Source organism: Scardinius erythrophthalmus, assembly GCF_964197995.2.
Source record: "Scardinius erythrophthalmus genome assembly, chromosome: 4".
NCBI classification, from domain to species: domain Eukaryota; kingdom Metazoa; phylum Chordata; class Actinopteri; order Cypriniformes; family Leuciscidae; genus Scardinius; species Scardinius erythrophthalmus.
Genome location: NC_138224.1, coordinates 57,258,555 through 57,277,908, shown reverse-complemented (window position 1 = coordinate 57,277,908; position 19,354 = coordinate 57,258,555). Strand labels below are relative to the sequence as shown.

General features: G+C 38.1%; 1 protein-coding gene across 2 annotated transcripts in view; it reads left to right on the top strand.

Annotated features, from left to right (window-relative positions):
- Positions 1-691: 691 nt before the first annotated feature.
- The window catches only part of LOC308690130 (uncharacterized protein), a 67,332-nt gene continuing 48,669 nt past the window's right edge, over positions 692-19,354 (top strand). The window contains exon 1 of one of the 2 annotated variants that reach the window (XM_081364418.1): positions 692-766. The gene's annotated coding sequence lies outside the window, so the exon portion shown is untranslated. The remainder of the gene's footprint in view (positions 767-19,354) is intronic. The other variant, XM_081364417.1, reaches the window with a different exon arrangement.

Genomic DNA, 19,354 nt, shown 5'->3' with positions numbered 1-19,354 from the left:
TTAATGTGGAAAGATGTTCTTCTAGGTATTATTGTAAACCCAAAGATAAACAACCACACACTTATTTTATTAATGTGTTTATTTTGATGGCTAAATTTCACATTCTTAAGTGTACATTTTCAGGGGGAAAAACTTGTTTTATTGCATTTAAAAACATGAAGCTTTATATTGAGTAAATATTGCCCTCGAAGAAACAAAAAGCCATCAGAATTTTACAAGCATATACACACTAACGTATTCCTATAAGACTGTTATACCTCCCCTAGCATTTGATATGTATTGTTTGTTTTGATATTTCTTTAATAAAAGAAGAAGAACAGAAGAAAACAAACATCAGCACTCTTAATAGGTGAGTTATGTTGGACAATATACATGCACTAGATATAACAGCTTGTTAAGAGTTTAAAGGAGGCTAAAATCATCAGTTAAACCATTTAGAAGACCTGCTGTTCATCCACAGAAAGCGTGACTGAAACTCACTAGCTATTAAAAAATGTAATTGTGACTTTTATCTGACAAATCTTACCTTTGGTTCTGAGAATTATGAGTTATGATGAGTTATAGAGTCCGAGTTGTGAGAGATAAACTCGCAGTTCCGTTCTCGTCCACCCGAGTTGTGGTGGCGTTAATGCGCCTAAAGCTGGTTTCCCAGCCGTCAGAAAACAAGAGAAGAAGAAGAAGAAATCGAAACTGAAAGCTGGCCTTCATCTTCAGATAAGACGCCATTTTAAGACTACCGTAAACCATAACAGTTCCATCATAAATGGTAAGTTCAGCGATGTCCTTCTCATAATGTGTGTCGGCATTAGATGAGATTATATCCACACTTTTTCCTAACGAGTCGACTCCGCGTTAGATCAGGGGAGGCACTTCGGGTTTGGGGAAGATCCACTCACAAAGACAAACAAATCATCAGTTTGCGCTACAAATAATCCGTCAGTTCGACTGAATGATCTGTATAATTCCCCTCATGTTCAGACTGATAGAGAATAACACACACGTGGTGTTTTAATGGGGCGTCAGTCGATCCGTTCTCTTCTTCCCGATTATTTTCTTTTCCCTGAAATATCTTCATTTGTGTTTGGAAGTTGAACGAAAGTCTTATGTTTGAAACAACAAGAGGGTGAGTACATGATGACAGAATTACATTTTTGGGTGAAAAACTAAGCAAAATAATTTCATGACTTATGTTGAAAAGACGTCACTGACTGAGGAGAACCAGAATGAACGTTTTTATGGCGTCTTTTTTGACGTGTTCTGCCCCTCCGATATAGACGCTCATGGATCCTCCGTACAAGGGTAAAAACTAGTTAAAATGTGATCATTGTCAGGCCTGGACTGGGACAAAAAATCGGCCCACTACATATGATCATAAACACCACCCATCTTTGCACACCCTTGAATATACTAACTCCTGTTCCTTAAATCCACTAATGCCATGTAATGAGTGAGTAATGAGTAAGTGTTAACAGATGAAATAAGTACAAAATTGTAAAATACATTCGAACTATACTCCACAGTGATGAGAAAAAAAAAAGAAGAAGCTATAATCTGCATTGGAATAGCAATAGCTAAAATAGGATTTTTGGTAAAACTGTGGTGTGTGGACCTCTGTCCCTCTAGGGGGGTTCGCGGGTAAGATGCTCCCCTGTAAGAAAATTTTGTGCATTTTAATGTTAAATTCTAGCCTAGAAATCTAGACGCACCCTAGCGGCAGCAAAATGTATTTTGCAGCCAGGGTAGTCTAGCAACTCTCCGTTGACTTTCGAGCTGCAAAAACCTAAATTGGGTCAGGCCAATCACGTCGTGTATAGAGTAGGCGGGGCGGGCTTAACATAATGACGACAGAGTTGCGACGGTTCCCTGCTACTTGAAAACAAAGAAGAGCTGCTGCTGGAGAACTGCTGGAGTCTTTCGAATCGGCTTTGGTCGCGACTCTGGAGGACTTGGAGTTAAGTTTTTCTTTGAGAAAAGAGCAAAGAACGGCACTTCAGCCATTCTTAAAAAGGAAGATGTATTTGTAGTTTTGCCGGCCAGATATGGCAAAAGTTGAATCTATCAACTAACGTATGCTCCGCTGTTGGGAAAACGCTCTGGTTGGTTGAAGCGCTGTCCTATTGTGTGCAGAGGGAGTTTGAAAGACAGCTGTTTATCCCGCCCCTCGGATTGAGCCGTGTCTTTGGTGAGTTGCCAGACCCAACATCTTGATGTAGGTCTGGCTTGCCAGGCTAGTTAAATTCATCAATCTGGTGCACTTTGAGAGTTCAAAATGAAAAGCTCCAACCCATATTCAGTGTGCAAACCTTAAACCTTTTGGTTAAAGGTGTCTGTCTACATTACACTACTACATAATAATAGTTATAATATTAATCTCATGACAGTATTAGCCATATATTGTAAAACAAATGTACTGAAAAATAAAGGAAACTTTCATAATTAGTTTTGTACTATTAGGCCTTTTTCACAGAAGTTTGAACGCACATCCGGTTCAGCGTTTGTTGTGTAAAGCGACTTCCGGTGAAATGGAGTCAGACGCGCTCTTCACAACTTCCCTGAAGAATATACCGTCAATGACATCAGTGGATGTTTTTCGTCTAGTCGAACTTAATTCAATCGCAAAACTCAACAAAGGGTACACGTTCTTCCACGAAAGTTACATCTTTAATTACGAAGGTAAGGAACGAACCATACATTAGCATGCTTTTGCTAACGTGATATTTCTATACATACCTTTATAACATTGTCAAGTCAAGTCATCTTCATTTATATAACGTTAACGCTTTTAACAATGCAGATTGTTTCAAAGCGGCTTTACAGAGAAACAAGGATAGTTTAAAATAACAGAGATTGTTTTGGCTTTATAGCAGTTCTTGAATAAAGTTATTTTCCAGCTTAAGTTATAGTAGCCTGAAGAGTATTTTAAACAGATACAAATAGTCAGAAAATGTGTGTTAATAACCTTTAATGTGATTGAGAAACAGGGAGATTATTGTGAGGTGTAAGTGTTATAGGTCGATGAGGAAGCGTGAGGAGCCACATTCTCTGCAGGTTTGATAAGAAATGAAGGCTTGGTTTCACAGACAGGGTTTAACCAGGATTAGGCTTTAGTTCAGTTAGAACGTTTAAGTATCTAGAAAGAAAAACTTTACTGGTGCGCATGTTGAGACAAAACAATGACACTGGCCTATTTTAAGATATGCTTTCAGTTAAAACAGTTCAAACATGCATTTTAGTCTGAGACTGTGAATTTTATAGTGTCTTGTCTGTGAAACCTGTTATGATAAAAACTAAACCCTTACACTAGAAGTTCAGAATTTCTACACCTTACATCACCCCTACTTGCACTTTTCAAAAGTGATGCAGTACTGTATTGAAACTATAAAGCTTACAGTGAAAGGGGAAGTTTTTATGTTCTTACTGCTGTTGCAGTTTTCTATTTTGAGGGGGTTTCTCCTATAAAGTCTTTTTTTTTTTTCATGATGTTCTCATGAATGTTCTATGGCAGGGGTCGGCAAGTCACTTTGGCCGCGGGCCAATATTTTTTTTAGCCAGTAGCTGGCGGGCCAGCTACACAGAGTAGGCCTATGGATACAAATTAAATACTCTTATATAGGCCTATAATCGCGGAATCTGATGGGTCCGTCACCGTCCGTGGATCATTCGTTCAATCGTTTTTTTCAAATTAAAACCAAAAAAAAAAGATGAAAAACGACTTGTTTTTCCATTATTTATTTCCTGAACTAAAATGAAAAAACGAATAATGACAGGTTTTCTGATTTTCTGATTGTGCTCAGATCAAAAATAGAAAAAATGAATTACTGGTTTAGACAAATTTTAATTTTGATTTTGAATTTAACACCTTAGGCATATATCAAGGAAATAATTTTAAACAGGTCAAGTACTATTGTGGTAACAGATTACAGCCATTTTAATAAAGGTGTGAATAGCAATCATGCCTCATTCGCTTACAGTCCGACTTTTGAACTTTATTCCTTTTTTATTATTATTATTTATTCGGGACGCACACATACACACCTAAGGTTTAAGGAGGTCTGCGCGGGACTGTTTTTTTCCCGTCCCGCTCCCACAAGGTTTTATTCAGCAACTGCTTAAAATACACTCTGTGTTCACCCTCTTTATTTCCCGCCCTGACGGGTCTGCAAAATTTAGATCTCGTTTCCAGAATCTCACATTCAAATGTCTCTAATGGAAAGAAGGAGATTAAGTTGCCTATAATAATTATAAATGCTATACAAAAATTGTGTTCGTGTCAATATAAATATTTGGCTATTTTAACATTGTACTGTCAGCAGAGAAAAAAAATGCCACAGAAAAAAATTATGAAATATAAATAACATAAATTAAATAGGACAAAGCCTAACACTCACATTTCTAAGCAACATAAACGAAAATCATATTGCCCTACTGACAAATGAAGTAGGCTATTTTCTGCTGAACTATTTCAAACATCCTTGCAAAAAAAGAATGTTGTTGACTGACAATGGTTTCCAAACAGCTCCTCAGAGGTGTACAGATGGTCAGAATTAAGTGCGGATACGCTGTCAAAAGATGTCAGGAGTGGGCTATTGTCAGTCAGACCGCTGGCTCCGTCCAAAGTAGGCTACACCAGAGTTCTGACCGCTACCGTCTTTTGATGCGCGAATGCACACAAAGAGGTCAAGCGTATAACTAGACGCGGCAGGCGCGAATTTGACGTGCTATTCGCGTCCGCTGTGAACGCACAGTTCTACTTTAAAATGTAATCCCGCACCACATGGTTCCCTATGGGCATTTCACACAGTATGCGGCGGTGAAATCGCCGCGCGGCTACGGCTTTTCTCAAGTAGTGGAAGAGTTTTGTGCAGCATTTAGGACTTCCAAAATAATCCGGCGGGCCAGAAAATATTAGGCTACTGGCGGGCCAGTTGCCGACCCCTGTTCTATGGTCTAGTATTAAACTTGCTATATTAAAATATACTGATATTGGATTTTGTCTTTTACTTTAGAACACTTTGAATGTTGACACAGTGCCTGTTACTTATAAAGTTTCGTTTTCAGGGGGTTTCTGCAGAGACTACAGATCAGTTGGTGGTTAGAAAGCCAAGGACGTCTTCCAGAAGTGTATGCAAATCTACACTCTACAGAGCATACACAGGTAACAAAGAAACTTTTCATTCAATAAATATGTATATTTTACATTACATAAGAAATAATCAAGCTGTGCATAAAACTATTTTAATGTACAACATGGAGGTTTTCACTTTTTTACATTAATTATAGCATTTATTTTAATTATTGAGAGAGACTTTTAGTAATTAAATTTGGTGTGATAGAGATAAAATCTCCTATCTCTGTTTTAATGAAAGTAGCACATTAATATAGAACGATGATTAAACTGACTGGAACTACCTGTGGATTAAACTGTTTTACTGCACACTTCCAGCCAATAAGAATCGAGTATTCAGACAGATCATGGTATAACAGCACATAACAAATTTAACACCCATGTGATGAAGTTTCCTAAATGTATAATTTGTTTTAGGTCACTTCCCTGACCCAGCAGTGCTGGCTATTGGAGAAGCTGTCAAAGGACTCACTCCCCAACCTCTGATTTCCTGCGTCCTTACTGATTTATCAGAACTGGTTTTGGTGGACTCCAGATTTGGTCCTGTCCTCGAGGTTCAGTGCTCTCCTACCAGTGCCCTCCTGTTGTGACCACAAACCACATTAAACATCCAGGTGCTCCTGTGTACCCTAAACTCCCTATTAACGGTTCTAAATTTCTGAGGAGCTTGCACTTCGTACCAAACTGCCTAAGTGACACACAAGAGTTGGCAGTTATAATCGAGGAGCGGACTTAGGAGCAATCCGAGTGTCCACAGTGGAAAAATATGCACAAACTAGGGATGCACGATGATATCAGCACAACATCGGTATCGGCCGATAAAAGCTTCAAATGACCATCATCTGCATCGGCAGATATGAATATTTCTGCCGATGAGCCTTGCCGATAGGGTGGCGTGTTTCCTATGTGCACGTGACGACCGTGAAAGTAGCATGAGCACCAGCAACTTAAACTTCCAACATGTGGAGGCATTTCGAGCATGGGCGTCAGTTTGGTTTGAAATGTGCTGGGGACAGAGACGCATTCGCAAGTGCATTTTCAGAAGTGCTGGGTACAATGACGCAGTACATTTTTTTCTCTTTCGTGCAGGTCATGTTTTGAAAGACGATTACTAATGTAAGCTCTCCAAAACAACTATGCTCTCCACAGAGCATAAAATATTCATTTTATTTTATTTTATTTTCATTTATGAGGAAAAACAGTGACAGTTCTCAGTAACGGACGTGAGCGCTCTGAAAGCGCCACTAAAAGACTGCTTTAAAACTTTCACAGAGACCTCAAACAGAAAGCACAAAGCCTTTGAATTGAATTTCGTTTTTTTATTAATTTTATCTTAATTTTAATCAGTTTCATCAACCAATTGCCTGGATTTAATAAATAATAAGTAAAGCAGATAATAGATAATAGATATCACGACACGGAGGCATCGGCGTGTGAACTGGAGTTCGTCTCATAAATGAAACGAAACTCAGCATAGCCTACTTACCTCACAGACCTGAGAAATATATCTATTATCTACAGAACGCTTGAAATCATATTTTTAAACAGAACAATTCAAAACGAAAGAAAACTATGTATTCACTACTGTGAAGATCGCGAGTCATTGTCAACTTCATCTTTGCAGTCGACACAGAAAACACTTGTTTATTAATAAACAATTAAAATGTCTCCTTGCTATATTTGACATATTCATAATCATTACTTTTGCGGTTCTTTGTGACAGCTTTTAGTTGCTTTATTGGCAGCGCCACCCTTACATGTTACATGAACGGGTCATCACTGCATCAGCACTGAAAACGGGGGAGCATTTGGTAGACCTGTTCAAGTAGGAGAAGATGTACATTTTTTTTATTTGAAAATTAATTTTCATTTATTTTACTCCTAAGGACTGAAGTTTGAAGTCTGAACTTAAAAATAAATTGTGGCACTGGCATATCATTTATTCTCCAAGTGAAATAATTTACCTATTTTTCAGGGGTGAATGTCTGTCTACATTTGTAAAATTATATATTTATGGTAGAATCAAATGTTGTTTTGTTTGTCTTGTGTATTGCCTTATCTACAACACATGAGTGTAATACGGTAAAGGTAGTACAGGAGAGAGACTTGGATTTCTCTTCAGTAAAATTAAAGTGTAAATATATCAGGGGGAAAATGTGTATATACATCGGTATCGGACAAAATTAGTTTGAAAATGTCGGCATATCGAATATCGGCCAAAATGCAATATCGTGCATCCCTAGCGCAAACCTAGAGTGACTGCGAGCAGATTTTATGAGGTTTCTCATGTGCGAGGGGAGACATCTGGCCAGGCACTGGCAAGGTGAATACTCAAGGGTGTAAAGCAAACTAAGGCAATGAAAAGAGGCCTTGATAGGGAACCTGAGGTGCTGGAACATTACTCTGAACTGTTCAATGTAAATGTCTCACCTTGTGGTTTTGTTGTGCACCCAGACGCGTCCTACCTTGGTGCCAGTCCTGATGGCAAAGTTTTCGACCCTAATGCAGATCCCTGTTTTGGGCTTGCTGAAGTGAAGTGCCCAGATGTTCCTACAGTTTCTGAGGTTGGGCATATTAAAATTGTGAATGGACAGGCAACCCTGAAAAAATCTCATAAATATTACTGGCAGGTTCAAGGTCAGCTGGCTGTAACTGGACTCAGTTGGTGTGACTTCATCACTGACACTGAAGAGGACATGACAGTTCAAAGAGTGTGGAGGGACAATGTCATGATTGCTCAGATGAGAGAAAATTTGGATCTCTACTACTTTGGTGCTTACATAGATGAATATCTTAAGTGGGGTATTTAATAGGCCTATTTGCACTGTATACTACTAACTCTGTAAAAAAGGAAAGAAAAGATAGTCTGGATTTTTTTGTAAACCATTTTTATCAGGGTTCCCACGCGTGCTGGAAAACCTGGAAAATGAAAGACAAATTTTCCAGTCCTGGAAAACACATGGAAAATGGGGAATAAAGTAAAATGTCCTGGAAACATTTGCGTTGTCCTGGAAAATAATTTTCCCTCCTTGTGGATGAACGCAAACAGGTTTAACATTTTACGCATGAATGTCTGTTTTCAGCTGCCTTCAACGGGTAATATTGGACTGGAGCGCTTGTCTGCTTTCATTTCTGCATGTAGCCAGCACAGCGCCCCACGTGACACAAACGCAATTTGACATCTCAGTACGCTGGTAGGACTTGCCCCTCTAAACCAGTGGTTCTCAATTCCAGTCCTCGTGACCCACTGCTCTGCACATTTTGTATGTCTCTCTTATCTGACACACTCAGTTCAGTTCATGGAGTCTCTCCTAACGAGCTGATGATCTGAATCAGGTGTGTTAAATAAGGGAGACATACAAAATGTGCAGAGGACATGTGAGTTCTGAATTATAGAGTAAATGTCCTTAGTTTTCGTCTTTGTCAAGGTCTTTCATTTTTAACGCAATTTAAAACACGCCGCGTATTCGTTCAGCTGCATTTCCTTTCCCTGCTCTCCCTCCGTCTCTCTGTCACTCATGTCTCCATGAGAACGAGTGTTCGTTCGACGTTAAAAGCAAGTTCGCGAAAGGTTGGTATCTCTATCTCGTGAACACCTTTACACAATCACACATTAAAAAGTGGTATAAAAATATTTTAAATTATGAATATAATTTTGTCAGTGTGTTACTGTCGACCCGAGAAGCGATTGCGCCTTCTTTAGAAAGTTAACTAGTCGCAAGTTTGAGGTAAAATGCACTTTTTGGTTGTGGTTGTCGATGTCAAAACACTATAAGCTGTGATTCAAATATTAAATAATGTTATGTCATTTTTTTTTACTTTTACACTTAATGTTTGCTGCTTCAATCCAGATGAGTATTATAGGGTAAATTTAGTATAGGGTGTGAAAATTGTACAGCTGTGGTATTTGTATAGGGTGTGAATTATGTAGGCTATAGAAGATGTGTAACCTTAGATTTTCGGTACGGCCTTAGAACTGAAGACTTGCATGTTTCATTTGAACACAGTTGTTAACGTAAATTAATTGAATTCAACATGGCTGAATTAATAAATAAAATGATTTTAAGTGGTAACCATAAATTTATCATAGTAATGCTACATAAAAGCCAGACTAAAAGGTAGCTAGCAATAAGTACTACTTATCTCTGAGAGTTAGAAATAAATATTTTTCAGGTTCAGTATGATTGTTGTGCTAGCGAGAGATATTAGTCTAGTTATCTACCCTGAATCTTGTTACCGGATGACTGGGCTAACCTAAAATGACCAATACTGGAACAACAAAATGCAGTTTAGCATCTAACTATGTGAAATAAGCAGTAATGTGTTGAGTACAGTAAGTATAATACATAGAATATGAAAGATATGAAAAAGCTAAGGTATGAAAAGTAGGCCTAATTTATTGAGAAAACAGTCAATATAAGCAGTATTAGACTTTCAAATTTGTGTTGTTGTCCTTTATAGGCAGGAGTTAGTGACGATGTCAGGAAGACAGTGCAAATTCAAAACTGAGTGGAAGGAAATCCCCCAGTTCAGGGACTGGCTAGGAGAAGTGTCTGGAGATGTGCATAGGGCATATTGCAAGCTCTGCAGGAAGTCTTTTGATATTGGTAACATGGGAGTCTCAGCACTCAGGAGTCATGCACGGGGACAAGGCCATGTCAAGGTTTCTGGACAGTTAAACAGTGAAAGAAAAATGACAGATTTCATGAGGAAGACTTCAACAGACACAGGAGAGGGAAGTAGCTGTCCAACAAACAGAGAGCTACCAACAGCCAGTGTACATGAGGAAAGTGCCAGTAATGAAAGTACAGCATTACAATTGCCTAGTACAAGTGGACAAACTCTGATACACAGGGCAGCTTAGCATTCTTTTCAAGCCAAGCTGTGTTAGAAGCAGAGATTCGCTGGGTAATTAAGATGATGTCACACTACTCATTCAACTCCAGCTCTGATATCTCAGCCATTTTTGGTCACACTGTAAAAAAAAAACTGTAAATTTACAGGAAACGGTCTGTATTTTTTTACAGAATTTTTGTCATTATACAGTGAATACCTGTTATTTTACAGATATTTGTTGTAATTTAAAGGTCCACTATTAAATTTACAGGTAATTGCTTTTATTTTGGTTTTACATTAATTTTACGTTTTTTAAAGGAAATTCTCTGTAATTTTATAGGGTTATGTGTAATTTTACATAAAAAATTAAGTAATATTTTACAGATTATTTCTGTGGAATTAGAAAACAAAGAAAATAAGGTATAACTGCAGAAATCAGCAGTCACTTAACATGTTTTCCTTAAAGATTATTAAGCATGTGGGGGTTAAAGTGAGTTTTAAGATTTGTACACACATTAGGCAAGCCTATTTAATTATTTATAGTCTTTTAATTTTGTCTTGCAAATAGATGTTCATTTTCATCATCATTTGTATTTGCCCGTAAATTTCATTTAGGCCTATATTTTGTCTTTTATGAATCGTTTTTCCAAATCTGCGTGGCTTTGTGTGCGTTTGTATGTAGGTATGTGTGTGTGTGTGTGTGTGTGTGTGTGTGTGTGTGTGTGTGTGTGTGTGTGTGTGTGTGTGTGTGTGTGTGTGTGTGTGTGTGTGTGTGAGCGTGCCCGCGCGCGCGCAGATTCAAATTATCCGCCATTACGTTTCGTTGCTGCTAGTCCCGCCCACAACAGTTAGCTACAGATCTGTCTCTGTCGTCGATCTGTGTCAAGGGCAAGCGGGAGATTTGAAGTTTCAGTCTACGCTCGTGAAGTAGTCGTGGATTGTGATCACAGTGGTTCAAAGCTATAATCGTATTCGACAGAAGCAGCCAGCCGTGAGCAGGAGCGCTGAACACATATTAGTTGTTTGTAGTCTGGGTGTCAGTCCAGAAATAACGCGCCCTTTTTCAGTGAGCCTGGTTCGTCGTCACAGCGGACTTCATCCCGACCGATCAACGGCTGAGGTAAGAGTCTCATACTACATGTGTGTACTATATTTTATATTACATTTGTGTTAAGTGGTTAGACAGTTTCCATGCTAACGTTAGCATTCTTAAATGATGTTCAGTTATAACTGGGTCAGGGCAAAACACTGAAAATGCAGCATGCGTTTTTTAATTATCGATCTGTGTTAAGAAAGATCAGTTGAACCCAACCCACATCTCTACTTGTTAACTTAAAGACCTAAAACAATCTTTAGTAGACTTGTTATTCATATTAAAGTCCATAATTGTGTATAAAATCTTCGTTATGATAGTCAGTGACATTAAACCAATAAATGGCGGGATATTTTGAAACAGTCTGGAAGCTGAAAACTTTTCTCTTAAAAAACATACTTTATTTTATTATAATAAAATTGTAGTAAACACGTTTTTAGCTGATTTTTTACCATTGTAATAGCCACAGTTTTACTAAAAATAGGCCTACCGTGTTTCTTTTGTTTATTTCGTAATAGTTAACATGACTAACTTTATTAAGACCGTTAAGAAATCGAAATACTGTAACTTAACGTACTTGTTGATGATACAGGAAAGCCTAGAACAGGAATACTAGAATATGAATACAACATGATGAACCCCTAGGACCTAGGTGTGCAGCTAGGTCACAGTAAATCATATTCATTTAACATTACTTTCTATAAATGTAACTTGGCTAAAATCACATGGCAGCTCAAAATATTACTGTTAGCCTTTTCAGCTCAGCTTCAAGATCATAGTCATTTGAGTTTTCGCATTGTCCCAATGGAACATATTCTGACATGTGTAAATCTAATACTGAGTTTTAAAATAACGTGTGTGTGTGTGTGTGTGTGTGTGTGTGTGTGTGTGTGTGTGTGTGTGTGTGTGTGTGTGTGTGATTTCAGGTCATGTGGAAAGCAGATGATCATGGCAAACAAGGTATGGGAAGAATTCATTAAAACATAAAAATCATAACGGTTCTGATTCCATATGTTCATAACAGTCTTCTGATTCCATATGATTGCACTAAAAGTATGCACAAGGTATGCACACTACTATCTTAATGACACATATCTTTTAATCCAGCTAGATGATCTGACGGTTGCTGCTCGCATCTTAGCCTACCTGATGAAAAATTCTTGCTGGATGAATGACCTTCACCTTTAAATCAGCCTTGCCAAGACAGAACTGCTTATGGTTCAGCTTTCAGCCAAAACATACTTGCTGTGATCCTGCTGATTTGCCTTATCATTAGGAGGATCAGGCCCTTCCTATCGGAGCTACACAACTCTCTTGTTATATCCAGACTGGGCTATTGTAATGCTCTCCTGGCAGCTCTTCCAGTGTCAGTCAAACCTCTGCAACTGATCCAGGTGCTGCAGCAAGAGTTGTCTTTAAAGGTAGCCCTATGCCTTTACTCACTGCTTCAGATCTATGTGTCCTCCAGAAGCATGTGTTCTGCAAGTAAACGGCGCCTTGTGGTGCCATCATCCCAAAGAGACACAAAACCACTTTCACTGACATTTACCTGGACTGTTTCCTGGTGGTGGAATGACCGGCGCAACGCAACACATTTTCAAGAAACTGCTAAAGATCCATCTTTTTCATAAACACTTCACCCAATAATACTAAATCTTTGTAAAAACAAAACAAAAAAAAAAACAAAAAAACACCTTTCTATGTGTACTGTGCTAGACTAACTGGGACTTGTCACTGCACTTGTTGCTTTTTATTATCTTTAATTATTATCTTAATTGGTTAGTCACTTTGGATAAAATGTAATTGTAAATGTTAAAATAAGTTATACTGTAAAGGTATACGGTAATTGCTTTTTATTGTGGATATTTTTACATGTTCTAAATTATATACTAAGCTTCTATTTCCTATCAATCACTTATCTTGATGTTTAGTGTTTGTTCAATTACTAATACTGTAAATATGCAGGTAATTTGTACTCATACATTTAGTTAATTTAAAAGAAATTGACTGTACATTTGCTATTATTAAGAACTTAATTAGAGATGTTGTGAAATTGGATCTGTACAAATAAAAATTAAAACTGTAAATTTACAAACATTTGTATTTGAATTTATGTACTTGTGTGCATTTTTTATACATAATTTCATTGTTATTTTACACATAAAAACTATATTAAAAGAAAATTACTGTAGATAGACAGCATTATTATATAAAATAATTTTATAAAACCTTAAATTTACTGTATTTAATTGTTTTAAAGGTGTATATGACTTTTTAAAACATTAAAAATCCAAATAATTACATAAGATTTAATGTAATATTAAAGATATAATCTGTTATTTAATTATGGAAAATTACTGTATTTTAACGAGATTGTTTTTTGCCGTTATTTTACGGTAATTTTCTGGCGCCCCAGCTGCCGGAATATTACCGTTTTTTTACAGGTTTTTTTTTTTACAGTGCAGATCTTCCCAGACAGTGAGATTGCCAAGAAGTTTTCATGTGGCGCAAAAAAAAGCAGCTTACCTATGTTTTGGCTTGGGTCCTTATTTCAAAGAGCAACGGATCAATGATATAAGAAAAGCACCATGCTATGTAGTTTCTTTTGATGAATGCCTGAATAAAGTGACACAGACAGAACAGTTGGATGTTGTAGTGAGGCACTGGAGTGAACGTGAAGGGAAGGTTGTGGTGCATTATTTTGATTCAGAGTTTTTGGGACACACTCAAGCAGAGAAACTTCTGGAAAGGATCAAGAGAGCCCTGTCACCACTTAATCCCAATAAGCTGTTACAGATTTCAATGGATGGCCCTGCTGTCAACTGGAAGCTCCTGAGGATATTCCAAGAGGACCCAGATGCACCAAAGATGATAAATTTGGGAAGTTGTGGTTTGCATGTTCTTCATGGAAGTTTTCAAGATGGAGAGAGAGAAACAGGTTGGAAGGTGGGAGATGTGCTCAGAGCACTTTGGCAGATGTTCCATGACTCACCAGCAAGACGAGCTGACTTCATTGAGGTGACCAAAACAACAACATTTCCTCTGAAGTTCTGTGCCCATCGATGGGTTGAAGAGTTGGCAGTCGCAGAGCGGGCAGTGGAAGTGTGGCCAGCTGTGCAACAGTACATCAGCAGCCGCCAGAAACTCCCGAAAAGCAAAGTACCATCATCTGCATCCTACTGTACAGTAAAAGGGGCCACAGCTGACCCTCTCTTTCAGGCTAAGCTCCAGTTTTTTGCATTTGTTGCTAGACAGCTGAAGTCTTTTTTGGAGAAATTCCAGACAGATGCACCAATGGTGCCTTTCCTTGCAAAAGAGCTTGAGTCCATCCTGAGATGCTTGCTGTCATGCTTTATTAAGAGAGAAGAATTGGAGAAGATGAAAACACCTGTCCAGCTGCTGAAACTTGATGTCCAAAACAAGTCAATCCATGTGCCACTCAAACAATTGGACACTGGATTTGCCACAAAACAAGCTTTGGAGAAAGCATCTAAAAAGCTCCAGGAAAATCCAGTGAACATACAGGTTTTCAAGAAGGAATGTGTCTCCTTCCTTGCTGTGACCTGCAAAAAAATTATGGAGAGAAGTCCTCTTATGTACCCAGCAGTGCGGCACATGAGCTCCCTCGACCCTGTGATCATGGTGACAGAGACTGAGCATGCAATAGCAATGTTTGAGAAACTCCTACACAGGTTATCCTCAATGCAGGATGGTGCACTGCCTCAGAGTGCAACAAAATCCTTGCTCAGTATAAAATATTCTCAGTGCATGCAAGTGCAAACCTCAAGGCAGAATTCCAAGATTTTTCATACAGTTGCAGGCTTGAAGAATTTTTTGGGAGATTCATCAGTGGCAGAGCAGAGTATGCAGCACTGTGGGACATGATGAAATGTCTCCTAACTCTGTCTCATGGACAAGCAGCAGTGGAGCGAGGGTACTCCGTGAACAAGGACGTGCTAGTGGAAAACTTAAAGGAGAGGAGTCTGATAGCATTGCGCCTGGTCCAGGATGCAATGGCTGAGCGTGCAGTTGATGAAGCCCTGCCAAAAGACCTAATCCAACACTGCAAAGGAGCAAGAATGAGGTATATGCAATACCTTGAGGATGAAAAAAAGAATAAAGAACAAACTGCAAATGAGAAGAAAAGAAAGGAGCTTCACCAAGACATAGAAAATGTCAAAGCAAAACAGAGAAGAATAATGAAAAGCAGTGAGATGATGCAGAAAGAGGCAGACGAAATGGCAATGAAAGCAGAAAAAAAACAGGACTTCACATTACTGTCCAAATCCAATGCTTATCGCAAAAGTGTGGCCGAGAAAAAGGAAGAGCTGCAAGCCCTAGCAAAAACACTGGAAGACCTGCAGGAGAGCGTCAAGAAGCTACAATAACAGATTTATTTTAGAGGAACATTTTAATTGAAATGACATTGCTTTGTTTTATATTGACCTTTTTGCACTGCAGGATAGGATTTGAGTTTGATATTTATATTTTTTATTTATTTTTGCAGTAATTTTCATTTTTACTTGAAGAATGCAGGTGTCAGATGCACTAAGTCAACTGTAAGTAAACAGTAAACAGATAAAGTAAAGGAAATTGTTTTGGTGATTTATTGAACAGTAAATATTTTGTGGAGAAAGTGCAAGAGAGAAAGATTGAGATGAATAAACATTTAAGCAATCTGGTTAAATGTACAAAATATAAGGTACAATTGTAGAAAATAGCAATTCTCCAAAGCTTGGGATATATGATATATACCGGTATTTTACCCTAGTTTGTCAGAATATTTGACTTCAGATCCATTTCATACACCAGTAGGCTAAATGGATTTTGCATTTAAACACATTTAGCTTTACAAAAGGTCTATCCATTTCAGCAGTATAATTGACAAAAACGGTTACAAAGATTTGATAAATCAAAATAATTTAGAGTCAAAAACACATAACTCATCAGTTTATGCCATTATGTATACCAGATGCGTAATGTGCCTTGGTGTGAGCAGATGCAATTAATTTAATATTAATATTAACTATAATAGTTAATATTTTCTAACGTTAGTGACTGATTCTGAAGACTGTGAGAGTTTGGACTTTAAACTGATATCAGCAAGTAAAATAGCAGTGTATGAACTAAAGTAGAGAATAACTTCTGTTTTAGTAGTGTGGCATTGCAAGTAGAGGAAAGCAGGTGGCATTGTGAAAGACAACAATCTTTGCACAACTATAATACAGATATAACGGTATAGGTACAATATCACATCTGTTTCAAAATATATCTCGATATGATAATATCGGTATATCGCCCAGCCTTACGCCCGTTTCACACATACTCCATTTGCAGTGCGTATGCGGTGCCTATTTTTTTCCGTACCCATGTTAACAGGTTAGAGCTTTCACTGCACGCGGTTGCAGTCCGTCGATCCGTTCCAGGTGCGGTGCATATACAGCAGTGCAGAGATCGTTTCCGCACCGAGTCTATTTTTGCTGTGCTGCAAACGCTGAATTAAAGTGACAGCGCATGTTTCATGATCAAAATGAACACAGATTGACCTGAAAATGTAGAAATTTCACCATAAATGCGATTAATGAAATAAAATGTAGTAATCTCACCATAAATGTATTTAATTAAATACTACTTTTTTCACAAGACCGGGGTAAAGCAAGGAAAGCTACAATTTACCTCAACAAGGCGACATAAACAACACTGGACTCATTCGTGGAGGTAAAAAAAAACAAGTTCTTTGTGACATGCAAGATTTATTGTATTAAAATTTAAATGAAAAAGAAAAGGCATGCTAGTGAGCTGTTTTTGTCAATTGTAAGTTTTAATTTAAAATGTTTGCGATTTAATATGTAGGCATGGTTAAATTTTATCACTTGCTTGAGCAACTTAATATAAGTAGAAGTAGGCTATGCATTGAATAATAGGCTGCCGTTGTTTAAATTGTGTTTGAACGTGCATACGTCTATTAAAGAGTGTGTACAAAGAGAATTGCAATGCTGAGACGTTAAGACCAGGTAAATCAATGGAAAATACAATTTACTTCAAGGCGACATAATGAACAACACTCGTCTCATTCGTGGAGGTGGAAAAACAAGTTCTTTGTGACATGCAAGATTTATTATAAAGATTTAAATTATACAAGGAAAGGGTATGAGTCGGCTGTTTTTGTCAATTTTAAGTTTTAATTTAAAATGTAGGCTATGCGATTTTAATATAAGTACATGGTAAAATATTTTACCACTTGCTTGAGCAACTTAATATATAATTAAATAGAAGTAATGCATTTAATAATATGTTGTTTAAATTGTGTTTAAACGTGAATACATCTATTAAAGAGTGTATATGTGTACAAAGAGAATCGCAATGCTGACAAAAAAACTTTTTTTAAATATAAGTGGCTGATAACTTCTTGATTTGAAATACAAATTGTGAGTATACATTTGTGGTATAGCCTACAGCAGCGGATCAGTTACGCACTGCAAACGCAGCATATGTGAAAGCACTATTGCGCATGCTGCTCCTGCACTGCATACGCACCGCAACACGCACCGCACACGCACTGCACAGGGAGTATCTGTGAAACCGGCGTTAGTTGTGATAACTTGACTCGCACTGTAGCAGCTGAAAAAGTCTTGAAAATGCCCTGGAAAAGTCCTGGAAAATCATTTCAAGAAAAGAGTGGGAACCCTGTTTATTTATGATGTAATTGTTCTGATGATTTCAAGATTTTATATTTGTATAAATGTATTATATGTTTTAACACTGAGATATGATTTTCAGTAAATGTTTTATGAAACTACAATTGTTACTTTATTTCAACAATGCACCGCTGATACTAATCGTCTATTAAACTATACAATGTGAAAAAATATAATACAAGAGGTGTAACATTAAGATATAATACATTTTATTACATAAAATGCTCTTTACGGGATAGTTCACTTTAAAATGCAAATTCTGTCATCATATACTCACCCTCATGTTGTTTCAAACCTGTATGAATTTCTTTCTTCTGCTGCACACAAGGGAAGATATTTTGAAGAATGTCAGTAACCAAACAGTTAACTGGTCCCATTGGCTTCCACTGTAAGAAAGAAAAAAAATACTATGTAAGTCAATGGGACCAGTTAACTGTTTGGTTACTGACATTCTTCAAAATATCTTCCCTTGTGTTCAGCAGAAGAAACTATCCCTTTAAAATAAAAAAGGCTATGATGGACATACCCCTTTGTGACCTTTAACATCAAGCGGCCACTGAAAATTGCTCATTAAGCAGCAGTTAGTCCACAGCTGGTTAACTGTTCCAGACAAGGTTAAAGGTACAGTGGTGTCCCAGATGTGAAACTCCTTCACTCTTCTGATGGCTCTCTCAACAAGAATTCGAAGACAAGCTATGGCTTGTGTTCTCTCTGCATTTTCTTTGCTGAACTGAGCTGCTGTTTTAAAAGGTGCTATGATGAGTTTGGCCGCCCGTTCTGCCAGCATCTTCTCATATGGTGAATCCTTTGTCAGCCATACAAGCATCACCAGGCTCCAGCAAGTCAAGAATCCCTGACTGTTTCATCAACTCTTGATCGGAGATGGAACCTGTGTACAGGCTGGAAACAAAAGTAACTGCTCCGCAAGGAGCAATACCGATCAACCCCTTGAAGGTAGTGGTGTTTTTTATATGTGGAGAACACCTCAGACTGGAGCGTGAGTGAACATGGATTCTGGCATCTCATCTCTGTGCAGTCAATGATGACCCTCACCTCTGGACAAAACTGCCTAAATTTGTCTGGCATGGTGGCATTCACTTGCTCTCTGCTCATCCATATGGGCAGTGATCCCAGGACAAGATAAAGATAATTAGCCCAAGTTATGATGATGCGGCTAACAGTGGAGACACTTACTTTGAAAATGTCAGCCAACACTTTCTCCTTCAGTCCTGCAGCAACACGACATGAGTACAAAAAAAAACTCATCAATCAGTGGCAAGCTGCGGTGATGACTGAGAAGCTTCCACAGCAGTTGCCTGTCCTTTCTTCTGGGCCTTAGACCAGTAGACTAGCATGGATGCTGAGGGCTCAATAGACTTCCAGAATGCTTGGAAGACCTCTTCAGATGGAAACCTGGTGTAAAAACGTATGTCTTCATCTGAAGCCCAGATGTCATCTCTGAAACTGGGACAGAGAGTGGCCTATTCTCAGCTGCATGACCTCACTTTCCAGTTTTCTGACTTCAGCTTCCAAATCCTGTATTCGTGCAGCTGCTGCATCCGGTGCACCTAGATTCACACACACACACACACACACACACAC